Source organism: Nothoprocta perdicaria, unplaced genomic scaffold, assembly GCF_003342845.1.
Source record: "Nothoprocta perdicaria isolate Ctin4 unplaced genomic scaffold, notPer1 scaffold_22, whole genome shotgun sequence".
Lineage (NCBI taxonomy): Eukaryota > Metazoa > Chordata > Aves > Tinamiformes > Tinamidae > Nothoprocta > Nothoprocta perdicaria.
The window spans coordinates 5,108,899-5,133,596 of NW_020455415.1; positions in this window are offsets into that span (position 1 = coordinate 5,108,899).

A 24,698-nucleotide genomic window follows, 5' to 3' on the forward strand; every position below is an offset into this window, starting at 1 on the left:
GCACAGAGCGATACCTTCATGGGCATGTGACAGCATTTCCCAGCAAACAGCACACGCCTGCCCAAACACTCACCTGGACTGGAACAAGCAGATGATTCCCTCTCACTGTGCACACAAATGGAAATGAGGCAGGGAGATGCACTCATGCACATGCACTTAGAGCCACCGATACACCTTGGACACCTACATGCACTCATKTCCCTATGCACTTTTGTGCCAGAGACTTAGTGCTGCCCACCCTTGAGGTCTTGCTCGTGGAGGCCACTGGGTGACTGAGAGCCCTGCCTGGTTTGCTGCAGTCTGGACTTAGACTCCTAGCGCTGCCGTTTGTTTGGCTTTGCCTTCCGAGCGCTCTTCCATGACTGGGCGGGCTCAGAACCAAAAACTAAACAAAGACACAAATGTTTAAGGTTCAAAAGATCAAAAAGTAAATAAAGGAAACTTTTTTTTTCCTCAAGATCTCAAGTTTTTTTTAATGCAACCTTTTGCTTTGGGGTTAGCCAGACAAACACTGTTTATGAGCACTAGAGTAGCAGAATTGCAGCCAGAGAAAAGCTGACGGCTTGYACTGCTCTACAGCACCAGAGAAACAGGGAATCAGGAAACGCAAGTCCCACAAGCTTTGAGATCCTCACGTGAAGGCTCTGTAGACTGAAAGCAAAGCACTTCCCTCATCTCTGCACCTTCATGGCCAGGCAGAACATGGGGCATGATCTGTTTGCATCTCCTCCTCACCTTGGAAAACACTTCTCCTTTGCATTTTTTTTTAAACAAGCTAAATAGGTGAATAAGGAACCCACCCACTTAGTCTGTTTTACTTCAGCTAAGGATCACTCCCTCAGAGCTGAGACTTTCAACAACAAAAAAAGAATAATGCTTTAATTCATCCCTTCTAAATCAGAGCAAGGGACTAGAGGTCATTCAGCCAAGTCTCTTGCCATGTGTTTGGGGTCAGGAGGCATCTGTGATTCCCACTACGTGCAAGTCTTCTGCCTAATGTATTATTTTAATCAACTTAAAGCATTAAGAAGTGCCATTAAAGGTGCCATCCTTCATCTACCAGCTGCAGGTGGACACATGCAGTTGTTCCCAGGCAGGCCTGATTGCAGGACCTGATGGACAGGGGTAACAGCAGGAGGGGACAGGGCCCTTCCTCATCAGCTGCTGCAAAGMGCAATGTTTTGCTAGGTAGAGACCTTAGTAGAAAACAAGAGACAAGTCAACAGGAAGCTGTTTCGCAACGCTCGTGTCTCAGCCGCTCCACGCTCTGGCAGCTCTGCAGCCCTTCTGCCCAGGGGAGTTACCCGTGGCTTCCCCACGACCCAGGATCTCTTGGGCTTACCAGCGGTTTGGGGGCGGGCGGAGAGACACAGCTGCCCTGGCACTTGGACATTTCCAGCAGAACTTGCGTTTTCACATTTTCTACCATGCAGCTGGGTTCCCAGCTTCAGGGGAGCGGATCCTTCAGTCATGTGAGTGGAAACTTCTTGTCTGACTTCAGACACTTCGGTGGAGTAACTCCAAACCCCAAGAAACTGCGGCTACGGTTAATGTTTCCTAAGGAGCGTTCCCGAAACATTATTGTTTTTTATGTGCCCGGATAGGACTGAACACAAAACCACCAGGGAACAAAAAACAACAAAGCTCCATGCTGCAGCCTTTTAATTATTATTTTTTCCTCAATGGAGTTCAAGTCCCCACATCCTAATTTGGAAGAATTCCCGGTCTTCTAGAAGTCACACTAGCAGAACAGGCCCTGGAAGTGCCAGAAATTCGAACACATCCCAGATACATCAGTGTTGCAGTCAGAGTTTGCTGCTTTATGTCAAACRGCTCCAGGCTTATTTAGCCAGAATCCCTGGAATTGTTTAAATGTCCCCACACACATAATATTTATTATTGCTGTTAATTCCACATTCCAGCAAACTTTGCTTTTACAGACTCTAGTCAGCAAGAGTTTTTCCATGTGACGGAATACAGTATATTTGATATGAGTGGTGAGGTCTTGGCCCCTGTGACCTTCATAGWGCAGTTTTCTCCTTCCGTCCCTTTGCAGGAGCTGAGGTCAGACTTCAGTGCCATCAAAATGAGGGACAATCCACCCTTTCTGGTGMCAAGCAGAGAGCTGACAGGAGCCATGCAGCTGTCCTTGCACTCAGCTCTGTGAATGGACATCCCTTCGGCCAGTCCCATTCGATCCTGTGATGCTGGTTCCTGCTGGAGCCCCATTTTCTGGGTACAGTTGTCCTGGTCCCACTGTGTAGTTTTGCCATTGCCCTTTTGTGCTGGCCTTGCCTGCTTTTTCTGGCAAGGTTCCTCTGGTCACTTACTTCTGAATCAGCATTTTCTCCCACTTTCAGTCCCCTCTGGAAGTTCCCAGATGGTTTTCTATAGGGCATGGACATGTACACCATGGCCAATGTCCTTGCTCTTGTTTCATGGATGAGATAGTGCAGCAAGTCAGTACTGTTGAAACCCCCACTCCTTCCCTCCGGTAATGCTGGGTTTAGGGGAAGAAATAAGACTGCAAGGAGGCTTTAGGTGTCCTGGAGAAAAWGGCAAAACCTGCAGAAGATGCAGGTAAATAAAGGTTTCCTGTACCCACCCGCAGCATTAGCTCATTGTCTGGAGGTGACTTGGTGCAGTTACTGGGGAACAGAAGATCTGTGCTCCCCAAGATGTCTTTTGATGAAAAGTGATGTTTTCACAGAAGTGATTCATCAAAATGTTTTCACCCAGATCCAGTGCTGAATGGATGGACACTCTTAAAGGGACTTCAGAACCTTAGCCACTGATGATAGTAAAAGTTACACATGGACATGTTTTGATTTTTCATATTTATGCATTAAGGATGGGAAAAGCCCTTGCTCAGTGCTGATTCAACTTAGTACTATGGAAATCAAAGAAAAGTTGGCCACATGCAACAGCCAGGCAGGAATGAGCATTTACAGTGGGATGGAACACATTTCTTGGTACAAGCAACAGAGAGGAGGTTGCAGAGAACTAAAGGAGAAGGTGAACACAGCTCCCCAGCCCACCTACAGCTTTCCCATGTGCCCAAGGCTGAAATCACAGAGTGCCCCTGAATGACACCCTCTGGGTAGCAGTGGTCACCRTGACCTGCTGTGCAGATGTTCGTCCTGCTGAGGATACAATCAGCAGCTCTGTGCGCTGTCAGGTCATTAGCAAGCTCTTGGTTGAAAAACTGTTCGAAGGGGCTGAGAACAACTGTAATTTAACASATATGCCACCACCAATTTCCTCTGTGAGGCTGGGGAAATCTACTCAGAAAAGCTACAGCCCTCAAATAACCTAATAGAAAGCCTTCATCCTCAGTCCTGTGCYGAGGAATACAGGGTAGAAAAAGTGGTCCGGTGTTGAAAGAGGAGCATGAAGCAAACAAACACACTAGGCACCAAATCAAAGGAGGTAAGGCCCCCGATTACCCATGATAAAGAAATTATATGCTAGAGTGTCCTGTTTGCAAGGTTTCCTGTGTAATAATAGTAATAGATGGTCTTTCTGGCCACAAAACTAATTAGGAAATTCAAGCTAATGACCCGATTGATGCCTTTGTCAGAAGCTAAGCAAGAAAAGCAGTGTGTGCCTCATGCTTCACACATATCATCACCGAATGACTGTATCAGACAGGGAGATCTCCTTATCCTACTTYAGTACCCGGAGCAGGCAATAATTTATTTTTAAAGTCTTTGTTCAAAAGGCAGAGCCATTTGCAGTCAATCACGGCACATTCCTAGGGAAGCAGGAGCCTCAAACACTCCTGGGGCTTATGTCTGGTGCTCGGTGGCTGTGCCTGCTCTGTGGGCTGAGAAACGAGGTGCCCTGTGTGGTGCAGCTGTGCATCCTGAGGATGCCATAAGTGTCTGACCTGCAAGGGGCCTTGCTCAGTAGCAAGCCATGGTCATAGCAGAAATGGAATCAGAACGTAGAGCATTTAGTTGCATAATTAATAATTTGCAGGGGAATCTCCAGATTTGATTCTCTTCCCTCTTTGGCAGCCCAGGCTGGTACCCACCAGTTGTATCGTCAGACCTGTGACTGCTAGAATGAGTTCAGCCACAGCCACAGCGCATGTCTTTTCTAAGAAAGTTTCATCAAAAATGCATGAATGTCAGGACCACAGGATGCCTCATACCAATAGAAAACTGAAAACACACGAGTTGAGCAAGCACAAGCCAAATCTTAGCAGCCCTGTACCTTCCCTGGGCAGTTTCTTCGTGCTAGTGCTTATATGCTTATATGCTCCCATCATATATTGCTTATAGGACRGGAGCTCTGGAATCAATGTCCCAGCCATGTGGGCTCCTTCCTGCTCTCTGTCTCCATCAACTCCGAGGTAAACCTTGAAACGTGCAGTTCTGTTCTGCCTCAGCAAAGTTCAGTCATGGCAGGGTTAGATGCAGCTCCCCTCTGTAACCTCTTTCTCAGATTAACTAAGCACATGGGACCCTCCAACCCCTATAAGTCTCTTCCCTCACTGCTGCTCCCCCACCAGTAATCCCCAGGATTAATTAGAGACACAGACTAGTTTTTGTAGGAGGAGGAGGAGGGGATTTCATTTATTTGTAATTGTGTTTGCACTTCACATCTAGAATATCTCCGCACCATCTGCAAAGTAGCCCCTTTTCCCCCTCGCCCTTTGCACAGCTCTCCTGAAGCCCAGGGGCCATTCCCATGGGGAGASAGAGTCACGTCCTTAGCAGTGGGAGGAATGTGGCCTGGAGCCAAGCTTGACACTGGATCTGCACAAACAGGACCAAGGGATGCAGCCGTTTATCATGAGGTTTGAATGGGCTCAGCCGTGCACCAAAATAACATCCCTACCCTGTGTTTTAACCATTGGAAAACACGACCCAAGTCTCGCTGGCTTCTCGATTTCAGACAGCAAGGAAGAAATTGCAGGCTAGGATCATTTTCTGTGGCTTTAAAAAGTTTATTTTCTGTGAGGCTGCATATTCTAGGATAGCACTTCCTGAGAAAGCTGCTTGTCCAGTAGCTTTTGGCATTAGCTCAGGTCTCAATAATCTGAAGACATGAGGTCAAAGAGGGAACCACTTGTGAAATGACTTTGTAGGGCCTCCCGCAGCTGCCTCGCCAGGGCCTTCCAGACTCAGTGCTTCATTAGAGCTGGCCATTTCTGCCCTAGGGAAGGTGCTTGCAGAGCAGGACAGAGGCATTTCAGCASTTTTGGATGGGGAAGATGAGCAGAGCTTGCATGGCGTGATCTGAGCAGCAAGTCCTTTTCCTGTGGGAGGGAAATGTTTTCCTGCTCTCCCTCCACGGGCAGGGTGAGCAGAGGGTAGGAATACTCTCCTCCATGGACACATCTCTAATTCTGTCCCTGCACAGCAGGACATGGAGTCACAGGCAGCATCCTCTGCTATCTTTGGGAGCAGGGCCTGCTCTCCCAGATCCCCAGTGTGCCATCGTCCTTGCCAGCCTTCCCAGTGTGCCCGGGACCTTGCCTGGCACACTGCTTACTATGCTTAAAATGCAACTTGGCAGAGCCCTCACGTTTCTGGTTCTTTCCTCCACATAAGTGACAAGGAACTGCGAGGCTGCTGGCTGCTCTGGGATGAGGCTGCTGCTCCCAATCCGCTGCCTGCCAAAGGTGTTTCTTATCACACGATACAGGTTCCTGTGCAGTTCACAAGGCCTGGGCATCTTGCCAGGCTGCTAACAGCTAAATTGAATAACACGAGAGCTAAGGCAGAGCTAAATTTATACATTAAATATACAATTACACCAAGAACCCATCAGAAGGGGTCGCATCCCCAGGGCATCTCTGTCAGATTCATCGTTCCCCTCCACCGACTTCCCTGCCCCTGCATCCTGGAGCCATCTGATGTGTTGCTTATAAATTAAAACAAGTCATTTTGCAACATGCAAGCCATGTGGCTTTGCAGCTATTCAGACACCYACAGAATTGTTTTGCAGAAATATTTTAAAACTTGAGGCCACTAGCTAAATAYCTGATGGTTTGTGCAGTTTTTATCCATAAACATCTATGCCAGTCCTYATCTTCCTGCCGATACAGCAGCAAACCATCCACTTAAGCTGTACTTAAAGACAAACAGATCATACTAAGTGAAGGCATTGGGTAATACCAGCTCAGCTTGACAGCTGCAATGCCCAAGTACTCTCGTGTCCCCTGTTGACCAGGGACCTGAGACCTCTGCTTTAGCTCTGGTGAGAGCAACACAGTACAAGTAATCACCACATCCTCAGCCTCTCACTGGTTCTGAGCATGGCTTTTTTGCACAAATGGTGTGCCAGAAGGTTGCTACAAGTCCCATCCAGAGCAGGATCAGGCTGTGGTCTCTATGACTGCAAAGACTTTGAGCCRCTCCAGCACTGCTCCTCACTGCGGTTGTCAGCATCCCAAGGGGACCAGTCTGGATACATCACTTCAGACTCACAAGTGGCTTGTAACTGTCCCCATGGACTAGGTATGTGGTAAGGCTGGTCCCAGACTAATGAGATGGTGGCCATTTCATCCCAGTGCAAAGCTGGGAATCTATTCATGAGGAAAGAACACATCATGCAAGGGGATATCTGGCSTCTATGGCCACTGCTGGGGACCCTCAAGCCTTGTTAGTCTGGCCCTGAGGGGTCTGCAGGCCATATCACCACCACTGTGAGCTATTCATCACCACTCTGAGCTCTTCTCCCCTTGGCTGCTACCATGCAGAGACTGGCCTCTCAGACAGCAAATGAGGCRTCCACRGAGTAATTGCCAGTGTTGCAAAGGTTCTCTGAAAGGTTCAGGAGTCTCACAGCTTTCAGCAAATGCTTGGAAGCAGCCCAAACAACTAACATGAACTCATGAACTCATCTCAGCATTTTTATGTTCTCTAACCACTCAGGTTTCACCTCTCACCACCAACAGTCTTGCTGCTGTTCACCTGCTTGAAGTAGTCCCTGGTTGGTTTACTGTAGATAATACAGGTGTGGAGGACAACACGGAAGTTCCTGCATTGAGCTGGCAGCAGCATATTGATCTTCTCCTAAGCAGGATTTTGTAGCTGTAAGCTGAAGAAACAGGATCTCACTGATTTCAGATGAAAGTGGACGTGCAACTGACTTTTAAATTGCTCTTAGAGCAGTTATCACCAATTCACTACTGAAGCAGGAAAACCTAGTAATTGGGACACTGCGGGAGTCTGTCCACAAACTGGTGGTAATCAATATTTTCATTAACAACACTGCTGATGGAAAAGACAGTGCCCATGTAAAATGCATGGGTGACTGAGTGCCTTGCCAGCACTGGAGAGAGAAAACTCCAAATCCAGGCTAAAAACAGCAGGGTGGGAAATCACTGAAGATGCCATGGAGGAGAAGCCAGACCCTGAAGTGTAATATAGGGCATAGATGCTTGACTGAGGAGACAGTCAAGCTGAGAAAAGGGCTGAGGGCTCCTGCTGGGTCTCCAGGGGAATATGAGTCAGGAGGCTGGAGCCTTTGCAAAAGGACACTTGGCAGATGATGATGGGTYTGTAGGAGCCTTACACTTAGAAAACCAAGTATGAGAGATGTATGTTACATTGCTCTTCTCAGCTTAACCCTGGGAAGGGAACTGTCTGCCATTGGGCACTGGGCTGAGAAGGGTCTTGATAAGCTGGAGGAAGTCCAGAGAAGTATGAATAATAGAATGAGGTTCAGTAACCATAACTTATTAGGAAATGTTAAAGAAACGGGCTTTAGTTTAGTTTCAGGTACAGTTTCAGCTGTGCCACCCTGGATCTGGGATTAATTTGGCATGGAGTAAGAAACATAAAGCCATCCCAGAGCCTGAAGAGGTTTCCTGGGATGTGAGCTGTCAGTGGTGGTTATGGGTTGCAGGACCTGCAGCTTCACCAGGCATAGCTTTGCTGAGGATAAGACTAAAATCAGCATTGATCTGTAAGAAGAGACAGGCCTGTGTTCCTCTCTCCTCTTTTCTCTTGACTATCCCAGCCCTTTGGTCCCTTTGGGACCTCCAGATGTGTTTCCAGGTTGGCTTTCTCACATTCTGCATCAGGCTTCCTSTTTCCCCTCATCCATCTGTGCAGCTAGCACAGAGATCCAATCCAACAAAGCTGTTCTTCACGATTTATGTCATTTTACATCCAAAATGAAACAAAAATCCTGGGCCTTTCCTGCCCTCTTCACTCCCTCCTCTCACTCCCACAAAGACGGAAGTAAAATACAATAAAAAAAAAAAAAGAAAAAAGAAAAAAAAAAAGCCATTATTGAAATAATCGGTGTCTGGGAGCTCGGTGACACTGATTTGAAGGGATTTAGCTCCAACCCTAAAGCCTGGGAGACTGCAATTTTCTGATTAATTCTTCCACAAGCAATGGGGAAAAAGCACATCCTGGCCGTGGCCCTCCTGGGGCTGCTCCGATGCAGCAAGTGAGCCTTCACCAGAGGGCAGAGACAGGAGAGGCTTGTTTGGGGGAACCAAAGAAGCCCCAGCCCGCACAAGAAAGCAGGATCCTCTTGGTCAGCGATGGGCACAGCCCTCCAGACCGATACTGGCCTACCAGGCCCTCTCCGCTACCCTGGGGAGAACACACTCATACACTTTCCTGCCTTTTAACCATGGGCCTCCCAATCCCCAGAGGTAATTTATGGAGAGCTGGCCCTTGGCAGCACRTTTGGTCCCAGTTTCTCTCCGCTGCTCATGTGCAAGCCCTAGAAACCATCTTATACCCCAGGCCTGAGCAGCACGCACAGCCATGGACGACTCTTTGGTGTTCTCCAGCGCTGCAGGCACTCGGAGCTCCCTGCCCACGGCAGGAACGTCGCTGTCCTGGCACACGGCCTGGAGCAGCTGGAACATCTCCCTGTGGGCCAGCCCAGCTAGAACATGCTGCTGCACATGAGCCTGGACGCGGCCCTTCGTGCCTGGCCCTTCTGAAAACGCTGTTTCCTTCCCCAAAAGGCCCCAAGTTCCCTGAGTCTGCCTCCAGSCTGCACAGCCCTGATCTAATTAATGCTTCTTCCTCAGAGCATGAACTCCCCACTAAACAAATTCCGTAATCAAATTACATCTGAATGATATTAGAGATAAACTGAAAAGCTTTCCAGTAATGAATAAACAAGTGGGGATTAAGTGCCCTGGCCCATCCAGAAATGATACATGGGCAGGCTGAAAACCTCAAACAATTTCATTAGAAAACAGGATCAGAAGCGTAGGAGTTACTGAACAGGAATCAGCAAACTCTCTGCACCCATCTTTGATAGCACCTGGTGGAGACATTTCAGACCAAGGTGGAAATAACATTTCTGTTTTGCGCTAGAAGAACTTCCAATTAGCCTTCTAGGAGAATTTCCACTTAACTTTAGCTGTTGAGCAATGTCCAGGACCCTGTAGCATCATGGTTTCTGYGTCTTGTTCAATCTTATCTGAACTAATTTTACAAGTGTGGTGCCATCCTGACCTGATATAAACTCCATGGACAGGATGTACCCTCCAATTATTATTTTTCCTAGTAAAAGTATATTCATACAGATGCTTCCATCTGTCTCTCTTGAGGTGTGGAGGTGAGCACTGAGCTTAGAGCCTTGCTGTGTTTCCTAGTGCATTTTTATGTTTTCTGTACTGTTTCTCATCCCCCTGCCCAATGCAGCCTACAGTATCCATGTTGCACTTGAGGCCCCAGGTCACTGCTGAGCAAGCAGGGCAAGCATGTCTTACMCTGCTCATAATTATGCCAGGACCTTCTTCTCTCTCATTTTTTTTYCCTTCTTTTTTCCCTTTTCCTTAGTGGCAGTGGCTAATTAAAACCCACCAAGGTGTAAGAGAAGTTCAAATAATGCCTTCTAATGTACCTCACTTCTCATTGCTCAGCATTTCACGCAAGCTCCTGGGAGGCTATCCACTAGCTCACCTCTGCCAGCGGCTCTCAAATATCCCTCTGCAGCTTCCCTAAACTCTCCCAGATGATGTCCCTTCCCATTCTCTGCAAACTTCCTCCATTTGCCTATTCACCCTTTCCCCTGCATCATTAATAAAAGACTTTAATCCTCAGATGGACTCTYGGGGATGTCCTATTATTATATTATTTATATGATGAAAATGAACTCTTGATTCCATTTCTTCTTTTCTCCGTCTTAATCAGCTTTTAATACACCGTGGAACTTAGACATTTCCCCTTTGGCTATTGAGTTTCCTTAAAAGCCTCTTTGATGGCCTTTATCAAAAAGCACTCAGGAAAATGTATTAACTGTTGTCCATTATCCACTATTTTGTTGACTTAATATAAGATGAATGCTTTTTTTCCCTATGTATTAGGCAGTTTTTAATACTGCCTTTAATTATTATTTTAATTCACTTGCTGTGTACAGAAGCAGTTGCAATTCCTAAATGGGTCGTAGCAAATGTGCCCAGGTGAATCATTTGTTTGGTGAAAAATGCAGGTTTGGAGTTAATTAAGACTAGTTGMAAATCTATTAAAAAATAATAGATGGAGCAGTGCTGAAAACCCCTTTTCTGGCAGATGGAAGAATGGATGTATTTCCTTCTGTAGTTCCTAATGAAATGCTCCAGGTTCTCCTTTTGGAATGAATTTTCAAGATTAAGCTGAAGAGTGGCTGCTGGTCTGGAGGCCCCATTCCAACAGCTGGGCTTGGAGAGGAAGTGTTTATTCGCAAGAAGAGCWCTGTCATTTCCTGCCCGCCCGGCCTCAGCTCTCTGGGGAAAACGTGGGCAGTGCGGGGTTGCTGCTACACAYGGCACTTTCTCTTTTTCCAAATCCATTTTTGACAGGTCTTATTTTCTTCCATTGCTTTCTTGCTTGTCGATACTCAAGCAGGAGAATGGAGTCTCCCCAAAGATCCCAAACCTCTCCATGACCGAGCAAAAGGACCAGGAATACATCATCTTGGCATACCAGGTGCACAAGACATCCGTAGGGACATGCATGTGATGCCCAGGCTGGTGACACCCTCAAGAGTACCAAGGGAGATGTCCTAGCCCTAAAGGACTCAACTGCCATGMCAGTCTGCCAGAAAATTCCTTGCCAATGGGTAGGGGTGGACTAGCTCCTTTCCTTCTTGCAGCACCCACAGGACCTGCCCACCACAATGTTCTGATGTCTCTATGGAGTCTTTGTGGTCTCAAAAGTGACCCATGGATGAGCACGGATCCTCACTTTGGTCAGAGCTGTGTCTTTTTGCCCCAATAAAGCCTTGGTCTGGGCCAGATCAACTGCTCAGAACTAGATCGCAACAGCAATTTTATGTTTTTATCCTGTCCTAAAATGAAATGAAGGAGTGATACAGAAAAAGGCTCAGAGCAGGGGCAGAATCTCAAATATTTCACAATGCTTTCAGCTTTAAAGCCCAGGCTCAAKTCTCCCCTAAGCTTTTACATTTTACAGGACAGAAGTTTTCAGAAGAAATAGTTCTTCCCACACAAAAGCCTGTTTTTCTGTCTTGGAAGCATTGGACAAGATCACATTCATAGTTTCCAAATACTTTTCAAATAATGTTTTAAGAATGGAGATAAGGAAAAATGAGTCCTCTTTCCTGAATACATTTGTTTTCAACAGATGGGTGTCTTTGACAAAAACCTTCCCTTCAGAAAATTGACAGTTTCCACTAATGMAAGGACATTTGTTTAATAGAAATAGTAAAATGGGCCTGAGCTGCTGAACTTGTTCCTGGATTAAAAGTGTCATTTTGTTTTCCATTTCAAATTGACACAAAATACTCTGGAGGAGTGCAGCAGATACAGTTCAGTATAAATGTCCGATGTAGAAGGTGGCTGGATTTGCAATGCACATCTAAGGGCAATTCCATGGAAATCATTTGTCACAGGATGGCATCACCGTGATCTTTGCTCTCTTTGTGTCCCTTCCCAGAGTGGTGTGTTTGTGTAAGGAGAGCTCACCAGAAAATTGCCACTGTAGAGCAGAGTCAAACCCAACTTTTCCTTTGTTTCTAGGTCTTGTTGTGCAAGGCRAAATCTCCAGGCACGTATCGAGACGCTGCAGCCTTCCAGGTAAAGACCACCAAAAAGGATTTCTAGAAGGAGCACTGGAATGGGTGAGGGTGTAGGCGTAGCAGTGGATCCAAGATCTGAAGGGCTGTTTAGAGGGGCTCAAGGATTTTTATGCGAATGTGGTTGGAGTGAGTGCCAAGTCCTTGCTGTTTTGTCCCTGGTCAATGAGGAGGCAGGCTGAGCTGGGGGTTGCTGGTCACTAGCTAGGTTAGCTAGGGAGGAAGCACGAGGAACGGACATCTGTCATACAGGCCTTTTAACAAATGATCAGGGACATTTAATAGAACATCCCATTGAATGTCTTCCTGCCTGGAAATGCTGGCCAAGAAGGTGATCTGAGCAGCTTTGTCTCAACATTGGTAGCAGTCTTCCTCTTGCATTGGCCTGGCTCCCATCACTATACAGCGAGCTTTTCTTCTACACATTCCTCAGCACTTTTTATCCCTTATTTGAGGAATTCAATCCCTTTTCTTAAATACAAAATACCACTCTTCCCTTCGGAGCAGAGCAAAACATTAGATTTGGCAAAAAGAAATGCCAAGAGCTGCAATGATTCCCACTTTTCCCTTTTGCCTTCCTACCACTAACACCCTAAGTTTGGCCCCCAGACTAAGCAGCCTCCAAGCCTTGCCTRTATTTTCTCCTGTGAGGCCTCTAGATTGTGGAACTTGTCCTTGGCAAAAACTTATAGATAGGAAGCGAGCACAGTTACATCTGTATGGAAACTGTCAGGCAGCCTGCTTTCTGAAAGGTGACTCCTGGAAAATTTAGAGAAAAACAGATTTGCATGTCAAGAAAGACAGCTGGAGCCATTTTCGTGCAGCAGATCCTGCCAAGGAATGATCTCTTGGAACAGCATGTTCCCAGTCCTCCTAGAAATTACAGCATGGGGAACATCTTCCCATCTTTCTTCATTGACTCCCATCTGAGTGCTGCCTTGATGCTCTGGAAGGAATCTTCCACTTCGCATACTGGAGTTGGGGCTAGGAATGGGATAGAATTCCATAAATTAGTGAAATCTGCCCAAAGGATAAGAAATGTTATGGTATGGAAACACTCTCACTGACAAGTGCTTCAGGATGGACAAATCTRAGGCTTTTGGCAAGAGCACGCACAGCTGCCCCTGCTCAGGTGGCCACATCCCTCTCACAGAGTCAGTGCAAGTAGAGGGATTTCTGTTTTATTTGCTAGCATATTTTGCCTTCTTTTGGAAGGATATTGCCAGGGGTCCAATAAAAAAATCTATATTTCTTTAACAACTGCTTCCTTCGTGATTTGATCCTTCCAGATGGACAGAGCAGGCTCAGGATTTCCATAAGCCCTATTCTGGCTGACCTCTCCTCACGGAGGGTTCATTTCTTGATTTTCCCTCCTGTTTCCTCTCCTCTGCTGCCCTCCTTTCTTCTCTCCAGTCTTGCTTTAGCCATCACTGAAGAAGACCAGTACTAACATTTAAGAGCACCAGCCACTTGTAACATCTCAAGGATAGGAGGCAAAAAGCTGAATATGAACTACAGAGGTATTAACTAAAATTTTATGTTTTGAGGTCATCACTTCCAATCAAGCCATAAATGGAATGTGATGTGTAGCTTGCCTATATGTTGCACATATGGAATGGATTAAGTAGAAAGCTGAGCTAATGGTGTTGAAATCTTTGCTGTTAACACAGCATTGCATTGGATGGGGTCATTATGGAGCAATGAACTTCACCCAAGTGAATTGATAGAGTCTCTTGCTCTAGAGCCTGCACCTTTGCCCAAGGGACTGCAGCAGCTCCAGGTGAATGAAGTCTGCCAGAGAAACAAGAGAAATCCCACAAATTARGAGAAAGGCACAGAAAATAGTGGAATCCGATGAAGGAGAACGAGGCTTATTCCAGTAGCTGGGGCAGAGGCTTCACCAGCTGTGCCCTGTGCCCACTCCTTAAAAGTAGCTTCTCAAAATAAAACCATATTTGTGAACAAGACCTCGAGTTTGCTACCTCACCTTTCCTGCAAGCAATTAAGCAAAGCTATTTATACCCTGTCCTTCAACATCAAGTGTTCTGAGTGCTCCATAAACTTAATTAATTAATTGAACTAAAGAGGGAAAAGAGACAGGGGAATATTAAGTAGAGTTGGAAAGAAAAAGTTGGATGAAACTTTTCTCTTTTTTTTTGTTATAGATTAAATCTTCACAAATCATRTATTCTGAAATTGGTAGGAGTTTGCTAAAATGCAGAAGGAAATCACTCATATAAGCTGCTCACACGGTGTCAAGATATCTATTTTTTATTGTTCAATAAGATGCAGCTTAAAAAAAAAAAGAAGAAATTCTCAAGAATTTATCCTGATCCAAATTTTGATTTTCCTTTACCCACAAAGTTGAAATGTTTATTCACCCTAACAAAAATCCAGGCTTCAGCTCTCAAAAACAAACAAGCAAACAAAATCCTTGCAAAAAAAAAACAAAAAATGAAATGCCAGTTGATGCCCAGCTGTGATTCCAAGGAAAACAAGGAATAATGCCATTCTCCCGGCGAGGAATGCAGAGGAGAGCTCAGATCCACCTGCCAGCTACCAGCACGTGTGGAAGGGGGTTCATTTCCCCTTCCCCTTGGTGGAGGTAGCAGAGGGGTGGCCAGGAGCAGATACCTTCTCCCTGCTCCAAGGCTTTGCTGYCCTACAAGCACCTTCCCAGCCCAATCCAAAATCTCGGGGAGCAGGGAGGCGAAAGGGGAGCAGAGGTCCCCTGGGTGTGCAAAGCCTCTGTAGGAGTAACCCTCACCCTTGACTGGCCAGCACACTTCCGTTCCGCATCCTCCTCCCAATCCTATTAGCGCTAGRAAAGGATGGAGCTATAAGAGGAAAAGCCCGTCTCTTAGCAGTGCCGCTGACAGGTTGCCCTGCTAAATCTTTAATAAGCSCTGGCTTGTGCTGCCACCCTGATCTGCTGCACGACAGCACGTGGAAGCAGGAGTCCAGTGCTCTGGCCCCTGCTATGGTCTGCTGGGTTGGTGAGACCTGGGGAGACTCCGTTAGTCCAACGCAGGGAAGGAGACAAGTGCTTAACACAGGGATGTGTTTGCCGCATTGCGGTCCTGACTCCATCAGAAAGACTTTCCTCCTCCACTTGGACACCAGGGCCTGAATCGAGGGCCTTCTTCCTATGTCCCACATAGAGGCTGCTGCTCTCTGTGAGCAAGAGCGCCTGTGAGCCCAGGAGAAAACAGAAAGGTCTAGCAGTGAAGAGAAGCAGGGAAGGAATTCACAAGACCCTTCAGGGAGTGCATCCCCCATTCATCCCACACGCTCCCAAAAGAGCTTGCAAGGGCCGAGTGGCCCAGACTTCCTCTTCCAGATATAGCTATAGGAGTGTAGACAGTCTCTCTGTTTAAAAGGGTGCAAAAATAGCAACCATAGGACATTAGTTAGGAACTTTTCTAGACTTACTGACAGATGGTGACCACACAGACCTTGCCAGAGCCTCTGGGTGAAGATTACTGTTATGGGAAGTAGAAGGCCATGTTTACAGGCTGGGAAGGGATCAGGAGTTTACTCTGAGGAGACATAATTAATTGTAGTGAAAATATGCATTGAGCACGTTAGTATTCTGCTGCCCTCTCCTGGATGCAAAAACTTATTCTGGCCCACAGGTCTACTGGTTTGTAGAGTCTGAGCCAGCAGGAGAGCATGGCATGGCTGTCTACAAGGCGGGCCGGTGACATCCCAGATTGTGTCACTCATGGAAGGCTACTCAACCACATCCCTCCCAGAGCCAGAGGCACCTAGTTCCACCTTTTGTTTTGGAAAGTTCAAAGCAAAGAACATTTTGTGTGCACACTTCCTCAGGGGCTTCCAGGTGCCCTTGCTGAATCTTGTCTCTTTCCAAGAGCAGCGATGGCTGCACTCCAGGGATGGCTTATGGAGAGCTTTGTGCATAGAAGTTCCTATGTGCTGCTTGCGCAGCAGAAGCTGCAGTTCCCACTGACTGGTAGTGGGAGAGGACTAGTGCTGTGTCCTCTGAGATACTGCTCTTCAGCTGCCGTGTTTATGGAGCAGGCAATAGTCTGGCTTCTGAAAAGGGAGAGCACAGGCTTTATTCCGTGTTTGTCATAAAGTCAACATTTCAGGTAAGTGGAAAGGTCACGGGCTGCTCTAAATCTGGTTACTGGCTATATTACGGTGATTCTCCATCTTCAGATCTCAAAATGTCCTTGCAAAAAGGGAAATTCCAGGCATTGTCCAGCTGCAATTTTAAAGACAGATGTCCCACAGAGACGGTCTGCTCCCTCCAGTTTCRCAGACCTCAGGATATTGATCATCTTAGGACAGATATCACAGATACTTGATGGTGAGGCACCCTGCATGTATATGTAGAGGATCTAGGAGATCTAGGATCTAGGAGATCTAAAGGATTTATGAGAGTGTGTGCCAGAGTACAAGCTATGCACACATGCATACACGTGCATCCCACCCTGCCATTTACCCCAACAATGCAGATGAAAGCCTYTAGACACATCCATGAGCAACCCAGAGGTGCCAATCCAAAAGATTTAAATGCAGATTCCTAGTAGATCTGCTTTTCCACAAACATGTTCTGCAGAAGCAGCAGCCACTGCCTTGGGTAGAAGAAATGGAAATGTAACAGCCTGAGTTAGGGCCAACAGGATGATGTTGACCTGGGAGATGTTTATAGATATCATGGAGAGGTTGTCCTTTGTATGGGTAGGAAGTACGGTAAGATAAATTTTAGCCTCCTGCTGTACTACCAGCTCTCATGTGTCCCAATTACATACACCCTGGCTTTCTCTCCCCATGTATGTTTTGTCTTATAAGAATTTCTTCTTTGGGTCTTTTTTTTTTTTTAGGTAGTTCCTGGCTTACCCTGCCTGTTCCTCAATCTTCTGAAATGGAGCAGACCCCTAAAAAACACATCTCTTCTTCTGAACCTATCCTGGACCTCAAGACAGATGTGACAGAGGCACCTGCAGGTGAGAAACACCAGTGTGGTGCTACAGACCATTTTGTCACAGCTAAAGCCAGAAGAGGCTCTTTCTAGTATCCTGTGCTCCTTCAACCACAGGCAGAGCACTGGTTGTCTTGATGGCACCTACACTTAGCAGTGGGCACTCAGGAGGAACATGGATTCCTATTCACCCCATTTCAGTCTTCCCATTCCTTCTTCCTGTTTTATCACATTCCTTTGCCCCAAATGATGTGATTTGCTCCTTGGACACCAGTTATTACACATTGGCCATTTGAAGCCTTTCTTTTAGCAATAAGCTCTCTTCACTGCCAGGAAAGATGCAGAGATACRTGTTAAAGGCTTTCATCAGTTCTGTGGCACAGCAGTACTGTATGCTCCATACTAAATACAGAGGCAGAATAGTTCAGACTGGAAGGGACCTTAGGAGGTCTCAGGTCCAACCTCCTGCTTCAGACTAGGTTGTTCAGGCCTTGAGCAACTCCATTTACCAACTCTAAAACCAGCTCCCAACTCCCAAACTCCAAACCAACCACCAACTTCAAAAGCCTTTCTTCTATTTGGAGGTCTAAAACCAGTCAGTTTTCTGGGTGAGGTCTAACAGGGGCCGAGTATATATATGAGAAAAAACATTTCCTTCAATGTGCTAGCCACAGTCTTGTTCTAATAGCCCAGGATGCTGTTGGCCTTTTCTGTCCAGCCACAAGGCTAGTTTATTTTCAGCTCATTGCCCACCAGGTTGCCAAGGCCTTTCCAGGAGAGCTGCTCCTCCACTGACCTCTTCCAGCTTGAATGTTCAACACAGGGATAGCAAATGCTTAGCTGCCCTTGTGTCCTGTGGCTTCTGAGCCTACAAGGTAACTCAGCAATGGGTGGCTGGCATTGCTCCTCTTGGCAGAAGCAGCACCTTTTGAAAAATATTTTCCACAMACAGTATCAATGACTAACACCTGCCAAGATACATGAAGAACTTGCCTGAAGAGATCTGCTTGACAAGAAACGCCTAGAGAAAGCCACTTGTACTTGGTATAGAATGGAAACATCTACCCAAGGCCAAATTTTTTGTTGGTGTAAACCAACACAGCTTCACTGGCATGARTTATAGCAGCTTAAAACATCACTGGATCTGCTCCTTCATTGTCATTGGAATTTCACCATGCCTCACTGGCAGTTCTTCTGGCCATCCATCTCACAGTTCCTCCAAAGACAATTCTTTAGCAGATTGCATGCCCACATCACACCCAGAAAAGACTTTCCCAGGACTTGGGGCTTCCCACCATTAGGACAAAGCAAAACATCTGGCTACGATATTGGGGAGAGAATAGTCGTCTCTGAGGCAGTGCGAGTTGGAGGAACTTTGGGAGAAATTGTTCAGATTGTTAATGTTTTGCTGCTGCCTCCCCCCCGCTTCCCAGGAGTGCCTGAATTGAGGCACATGAGTGTGCCAGTAATTAGCCAGTAAAATCTTCACTTGGGCCAAGAGCCTAGTACTTTACTAATGAGGGCATCCTGAAGGAGGAAAGAATATGTGGACTGCACAGAGGAAGAGATTACACGGAGGAGGATGCGAAAGGAGAAAGCAGCTCTAGCAGAGCTACAAGCTTTATAAACCAATGAAAAAAGATATGTTTGGGAAATACGAATGATTTCCAAGAGATGTATTTGAAATACAGTAATAAGTAATAGTAATAGTGCTTGTAGGACACTCAAAGAGCATGTAGTCACAGTCTCAAGCTCCACGCAGGCACATTTCCTCCTGTCCTTACAATTTCAGACCATCAGTACAACTCGCCTCACTTGTGCAATGTCAGCTCCTGCCATCTGTGTGCTGAACTCTGGAGAGAAGAGGAAAGGAGGAGGAAGTTAAAGATTAAAGCCATCATGGGATGAACTCAGAACAGCAATTAACCTGCTGATGGATATAGCGTCGCTGTTTGCTGGGGGATTTTGAGAGCGATGAATGCTGATGCAGTTCACAGAGGGAACTTGGCTCTAAATTAACTGCAGAAACTCATCCTTAACTTGTTCCATGTCCAAGCAGAATCCAGATGTCTGTAAAAGTAGTGTACAACGAAAGCTGTGTCTAACTCAATATATTCATCTATCATTCATTAAGCTAAAGTCAAAAAAGGCTGAATTACACCGCTTTCCTTGATCCAGAGTACTAGTGTGAATCCTTACAGAGCACACATTCCCAGGATATAGGCATGTCCATATGGAACTCCTGCTCTGTGTGCATATATGTATTAAAAAAAAACCCATAAATATCTGTATGTAAATATGCACCTCAGAAAATTTATACTGTATTTCRATGAGAGCTCTTGAGAACATTTTGTTTCCTGTGACTACATAATCTAGTGTAGTGATTCTGCAAGCTAAACATATCTCAAAGGCAGTGAAGCTGTGGCCTTCATACCAGCAAGAAGATGAAAAGGGCAATGTTTGTGAGACCGTCCCCATCGCCCACTTCCCAAGTTGCTCTTATTGTCTGTATCACAGAGGGACTCGGGCCAGGTTGCTGTCAGCACAGGTCACACAGGCACTATAAAATGGGAAAGGCGGAAAGGAGAGATCCCTCCGGCTGAAATCCCATCTCTCCAAGTATTGCACAAAGGCTGAAAATGTTTCTTGGAAGTTTTGTGCACTCAGGGCCAGTCCACCTTCCCTCCAGCAGCAGAGACCTGCCATGGGCACAGGCTGAGCTTGGGAAAGAGGCCAGGAGACCTCTTCTAGCCCTCCCCTGCCAAATTCATGCTGCTGGTAGCATCTCCTCTACAATTTCAAGTCACATGACGCTTCCTTGCCCCTTGCTCTCTCATTTTGCCATCTCCAAAATCCACATAGTGTCCTCCTGACAACAAAGGACAACCCAAATAGTGAGAAAATCTTGATTATTGTTTCAAAGCTTCCAGGCCAGGTCTGTTAAGAGATCCAGCTGGGGGTTGTTTGTTCGGTTTTGTTTTCCCCCCTGCCCTTGTGTTTCTTGCTGTGATGTTGCAACAGCAGGAACTGATTATAAACTGAACAGCCACAAAGAAGCAGACGAGAATTTCTTCCACCCATGAAAGGAGTTTTGGCTCAAACCAATCCCTGCACATGCACGTCACAGATAACTATCCTCGCTGCTGCTTTTTCTTYCTGAGCTGGGTGCTTTCTGCCCAGGGATCTGGGGCCTCCCTGGAGAGCTGTCTCAGCACTGATGGGCATTGCCGGACCCATGTGGCAGCAAGACAGAGCTGGGTAGAAGGCTGAGAGAAAAACGCATTGCTACAACTGCAGGGGAAGCCCCCAGAGCTCTCTGCCAGCTGGGTTAAGGCCATTAAAGCATAAGCCGAGCCTGTGCTGCTAAAAACAAACAAACAAACAAACAAACAAACAAAATCATATATTCTGCCACAAGGGCTAAAAAAAGGCCTTAGCTTTTAGCAGGGAAGTTTAAAATGCAAGGCTGCCTGTCTATCCTGGTTGTGCCACCCTGGTGTCCTGCTGGAGTTGCCATAGCAATTAATCCATCCACAGCGCTGCCAGGGCAGGATTTAGCAACAAGCTTTGCTGGCACAACTGATGTTTCCAAGGTTCTTGGGAATGCAGAGGTTACTGCTGAGGGCATACAGGGTCACCGATATTTGTTTATGCAGAGTTTTTTCTTTGATGAAGTGAAAGGGATTAGAGCCAAACACAAGTGTAGCTATCAGTTTTCAGACTGTGCTTGATTTTCCAATGAATGATTTGGGCAGAGAGAAGATCTGAAATTTATGGGGTCTGAGAGCTTCCTCAGCAGTAACCATTTGGCATCAGGCACGGATGAGCTGCAGCTATATCCTGTGCATCCAGGAGAACATCCGGACTATCATGATGACCACTTGTGGCCAAATAACTTGAGGCCAACACAGGCTGCTGCTTCCCTGAGGAAGCTATTCTTGACATGCAGAATCAAGTCATCTCTACCATCACTTACCTTCTGCACAGGRTCTAACCTGTGTGTCAGACCCCTAACCAGGGTCTATCAGGTTGTCAAGCAAGAGTTCATTGAGAAATATTTTGGATAAAGAGTAATTCTGTCCCCCAAATGCAACTTTAGGGCAACCAAAGCACATGTCGTATTGCTGAAGTGAACTGTTTAGGTCTTGGACCTACTTCTCCACACAGACACACACTCATACATTAAATACTCTTTCTGCTCTTGTTGTGAAACTTTTCCCCTTCCTTGTGCCACAATACTCTAAATTTACAAGGCTGTAAAGGWTCTTAATAAGTTTGCAAAGGAACTGGGACATTTCTTTTTGACCCTAAACAATGTGGGTTTGTTTCCTGCTTGTTTATTTGTTTTCACGTAAAAACTGAAAGGAAAAGAGCTGTTGAAATAAGACCATGAACTAAAAACATCCCATGGTAACCCACAAAGCTCTGCCTCTGCCTGTGTATAAGAAAGTTCCCTTTGATGCTCAGTTCTCTGCTTGACTGCTTGGTATGGACTTAACCCTCCATGGAAAAGGAGTAAAACAAAAAGTAAGAAAGCGTAATGGCAGATGGAGGGCAAAGGATGCAGCCAAGTGCTGTGCACAAGGCAAAAGGGAGCTGGCTTTGTTTGGAAGGAAGGCTGTGAAGTCTGGAATATGGGGAAGGTCCATCCGTAGCAGCAAGTCCTGTCTACCTGGAGCAGACTGCTGCTTGAGCACACTGTTCACCTAAACATCCTAGATGACTTGGAAAGCCAGCTACACACAGCTCYCCCTTCAAAGCCCCACAACGTCCTTCCCAGGCAGCTGCCTGCCTTTCCCAGGAGGGGAAATGAAAATGTCTCATCCAGGTCTACAAGAATATGCTGGATCTGCTGGGTTTTTTCCCAKATCACTTCTTTTCTAGAGCTGGAAGCACTGACACAAAGAACCAACCCAAGCAGCAYGAGCCTGGCCCCCGGGCTGTTGGCACACAGCTAGTTCAGCTCGCTGCCAAGTACTCTGGAAAAAACAAATGCTATCCAAAAAAGCAGCGAGGGGTTGGGACAGTGTGTGCTTCCTCCTGCAAAGCACCAGCTCAGGGTGTGCAGGAGCCTGTTAATTGCGCTCAGCAGGATTTCTGTCAGCACCATAGGGCTGCTTTGGAAGCGTCACTTCAACACTCTAATTGATGCTCTAAAACCAACAGAAGTGTCACAGAGGAAGAAAGTCTGAGCAAATTAAATAAGAACAAAATATGCAGTCTATATAACAGATACTTTTTCCCAGGTGAGTAACAGGATGGCAGTGAGGAGCAGCCAGAAGAGGAGCTGTGAGGTATGTTAGGTCCRAGGTAGGAGCTGCCAGACACAGGCTGGCCCCAGATTGCTTCTCATTGCTGTAGACAAKATACAAAAATGTGAGGGAAGGCCAGCCCAAGGCAAAATGAAATTATCTGTCCAAAGCTGTGAAGAACATCAGTGACAAAAAAGCATCGTTGAAGACACAGAGCAGCATCTGGCTGCTCAAAGCCTGGAGCTTTCAAAAATGACAGGTTTGGTCCACACCAGCCTCTAGCCAACAGGATCTTCACACTCTTAGAATCACTAGCACTCAGAAAGAAGACACCTGGTTATTCTCATAGCACTCAGGTCTTTTAATTAGGGCCRTAAAGACCCTGAACATTTGACATTTGACATCTATTGCTAGATCCTGCAAATTCCAACACAGAGTGGACTTCCCTTGAMATACTTCTGCATATCAAAATCACTTGTGTCCTCAGACCAGTCCTTAGCCATCTGGAAACACATGTACTTGTGCAGGTAAATGCTTGGGCTGCATTGGGCTAGGAGGAGGCTAGCCCTGTAGGAGGAGAAAAAAAAATGCCAATATGTGCATTCCTCCATGTGTACAAGATTGTTTCTACAGATGTTGGTATAAAGGCCAGCCACAACAGGCTATGAGAGGACATAAATGAGATGAAAAGACGCTAAGTGAATTGTAATGAGTAATTACTATTTCCAAAGATCGATAATTCAGAGCCACAATTTTCCTTGTGCAAGTCTCTTGGCTCCAGCCTCCTGAGCTGTGTTGTGCTCCCCAAGCTCGGCAGCCCACTCGCTATGTGGCCCATCACAGATTTGATGGAAGCAGAGCACCAAGAGACAGTTTGCAGGAGTTTGGATTCTGCAAGTTTTGTAGAAAAAATCAATTTCAACCTACCCTTCACAGGACMTGCACAGGAAATAACAGTCTGTGATGGGGAGTGTACAGGAATGGTACCTAAGAGACTCAGGTTTTGTTCTCAGACTGGTATATGGGACAGATGGCCTTAACACATTAATTTGTTTCTTTTTCATTAAAATGGGAGGAATGTGCTGTAAACTGCATTGATAGCTTTAGATAAAAAATGCTATGCCAAGCTATCTATATTGGATTGTCTTGTAGCTGTGGGGATGGAGAACAAATTAAGAGATTTGAATTCAGTCCCCATATAAGTCAAGTCACAGAGTCATTGCATGAATTCGGTATGTCAGYTTATGCTCCCTATGCCTTTTCAGGAGAGGAGGTAATTGTGAGCCTCTCAGATAAGATGATTAATGTGGTATAAGAACGGAGAGATTTCATTCCATCAGTCAAAGAATTTGGGGCTAAGATGCATCCCTGTGACATCCAGGAGAGATTTGCCAAAGAAAATCCAGCCTTCAAGGTTTCTTCTCAGTGATGAATGACATTTTTCTACCTCTAGTGATGTTAGTGGTGGATCTGTTCAAGTAAATGTCAAAATAAAAAAAAAAAAAAAGAAAGAAGAGGAAGGAAGGAAGAAGTAAAAAAAAATCCCAAACTCTGTCCTTTCAAAAAGTTTTCAGGGAGAAATAAAATCCGCCTTTATATTTTCTGCTTTCATGGGGGGAAAAAAAAATTTAGGTATAGATCAGGAATTTAAATTAGGAATATTTTATACTCWATTTTATGCCTGTGCTGACAGAGCTGCTTAAAAATATCAAGTTAGAAGTTTAGACAAAAATGAGGCTTTTTCAGTGAACCATTTCCGGGAAAAGACAAGGAGAGAGCAAAGAAAGAGAGAGACTTGGCATTACTCAGGTTGGAGCTCTGTGCAACAGCAGGCTTTTACAAATGTTTTGAGAGGAAGCAGCCAAAATTACTGCCAGGTAATACTGCTGCTCAGAAAAGCAAAAGTTACCATTGTGAAAGGCAAAAAGGAGAAGGTCTCCATGCATCTGATTCAACAACAAAATCAAACAGTTCAAATGAAAACCAAAGAATGATGGCACGCCCCTTCCCCAAAGATTTCAAAGGACAGATGAGCTGAAGTTTTTGCCAAAAATATTTAGAAAAACTTTAAGAAAAAAAAACTTTCAGTTCAATCTTTGCTAGAGCAGCCAAACCTGCAATTTAAAAAAGGGATTCTGGAAATTCCTCCACCATCTGTGGAACAGGGTCTGGCTCCAGGCACACACAGACCTGCCAAGCATTGGACCCACCAGGTGGTCAGAGACTTGAGCCYCTGAGGAGCCCTCAAGCTCTCGTCACTGAGTCTGTTGTGTGCCAAGAGCAACTCCAGAGCCCTGGAGCCCTGTGTCCAGCTTAGCTGCTGCTGCCTGAGCRGCTTCACCCAAAGAGCAGCACGGCTGGGGCAGATGGTACCAGCACTGAAGACCATTCCTGGCATTGGGTTGAGCCTGGACAGGTCTACAGCTGGTGAGGGGCCCCTCTCACCTTCTTCCCAGGTAGAAGCAAGAAGTCCCAGGGGTTCAGCTGCA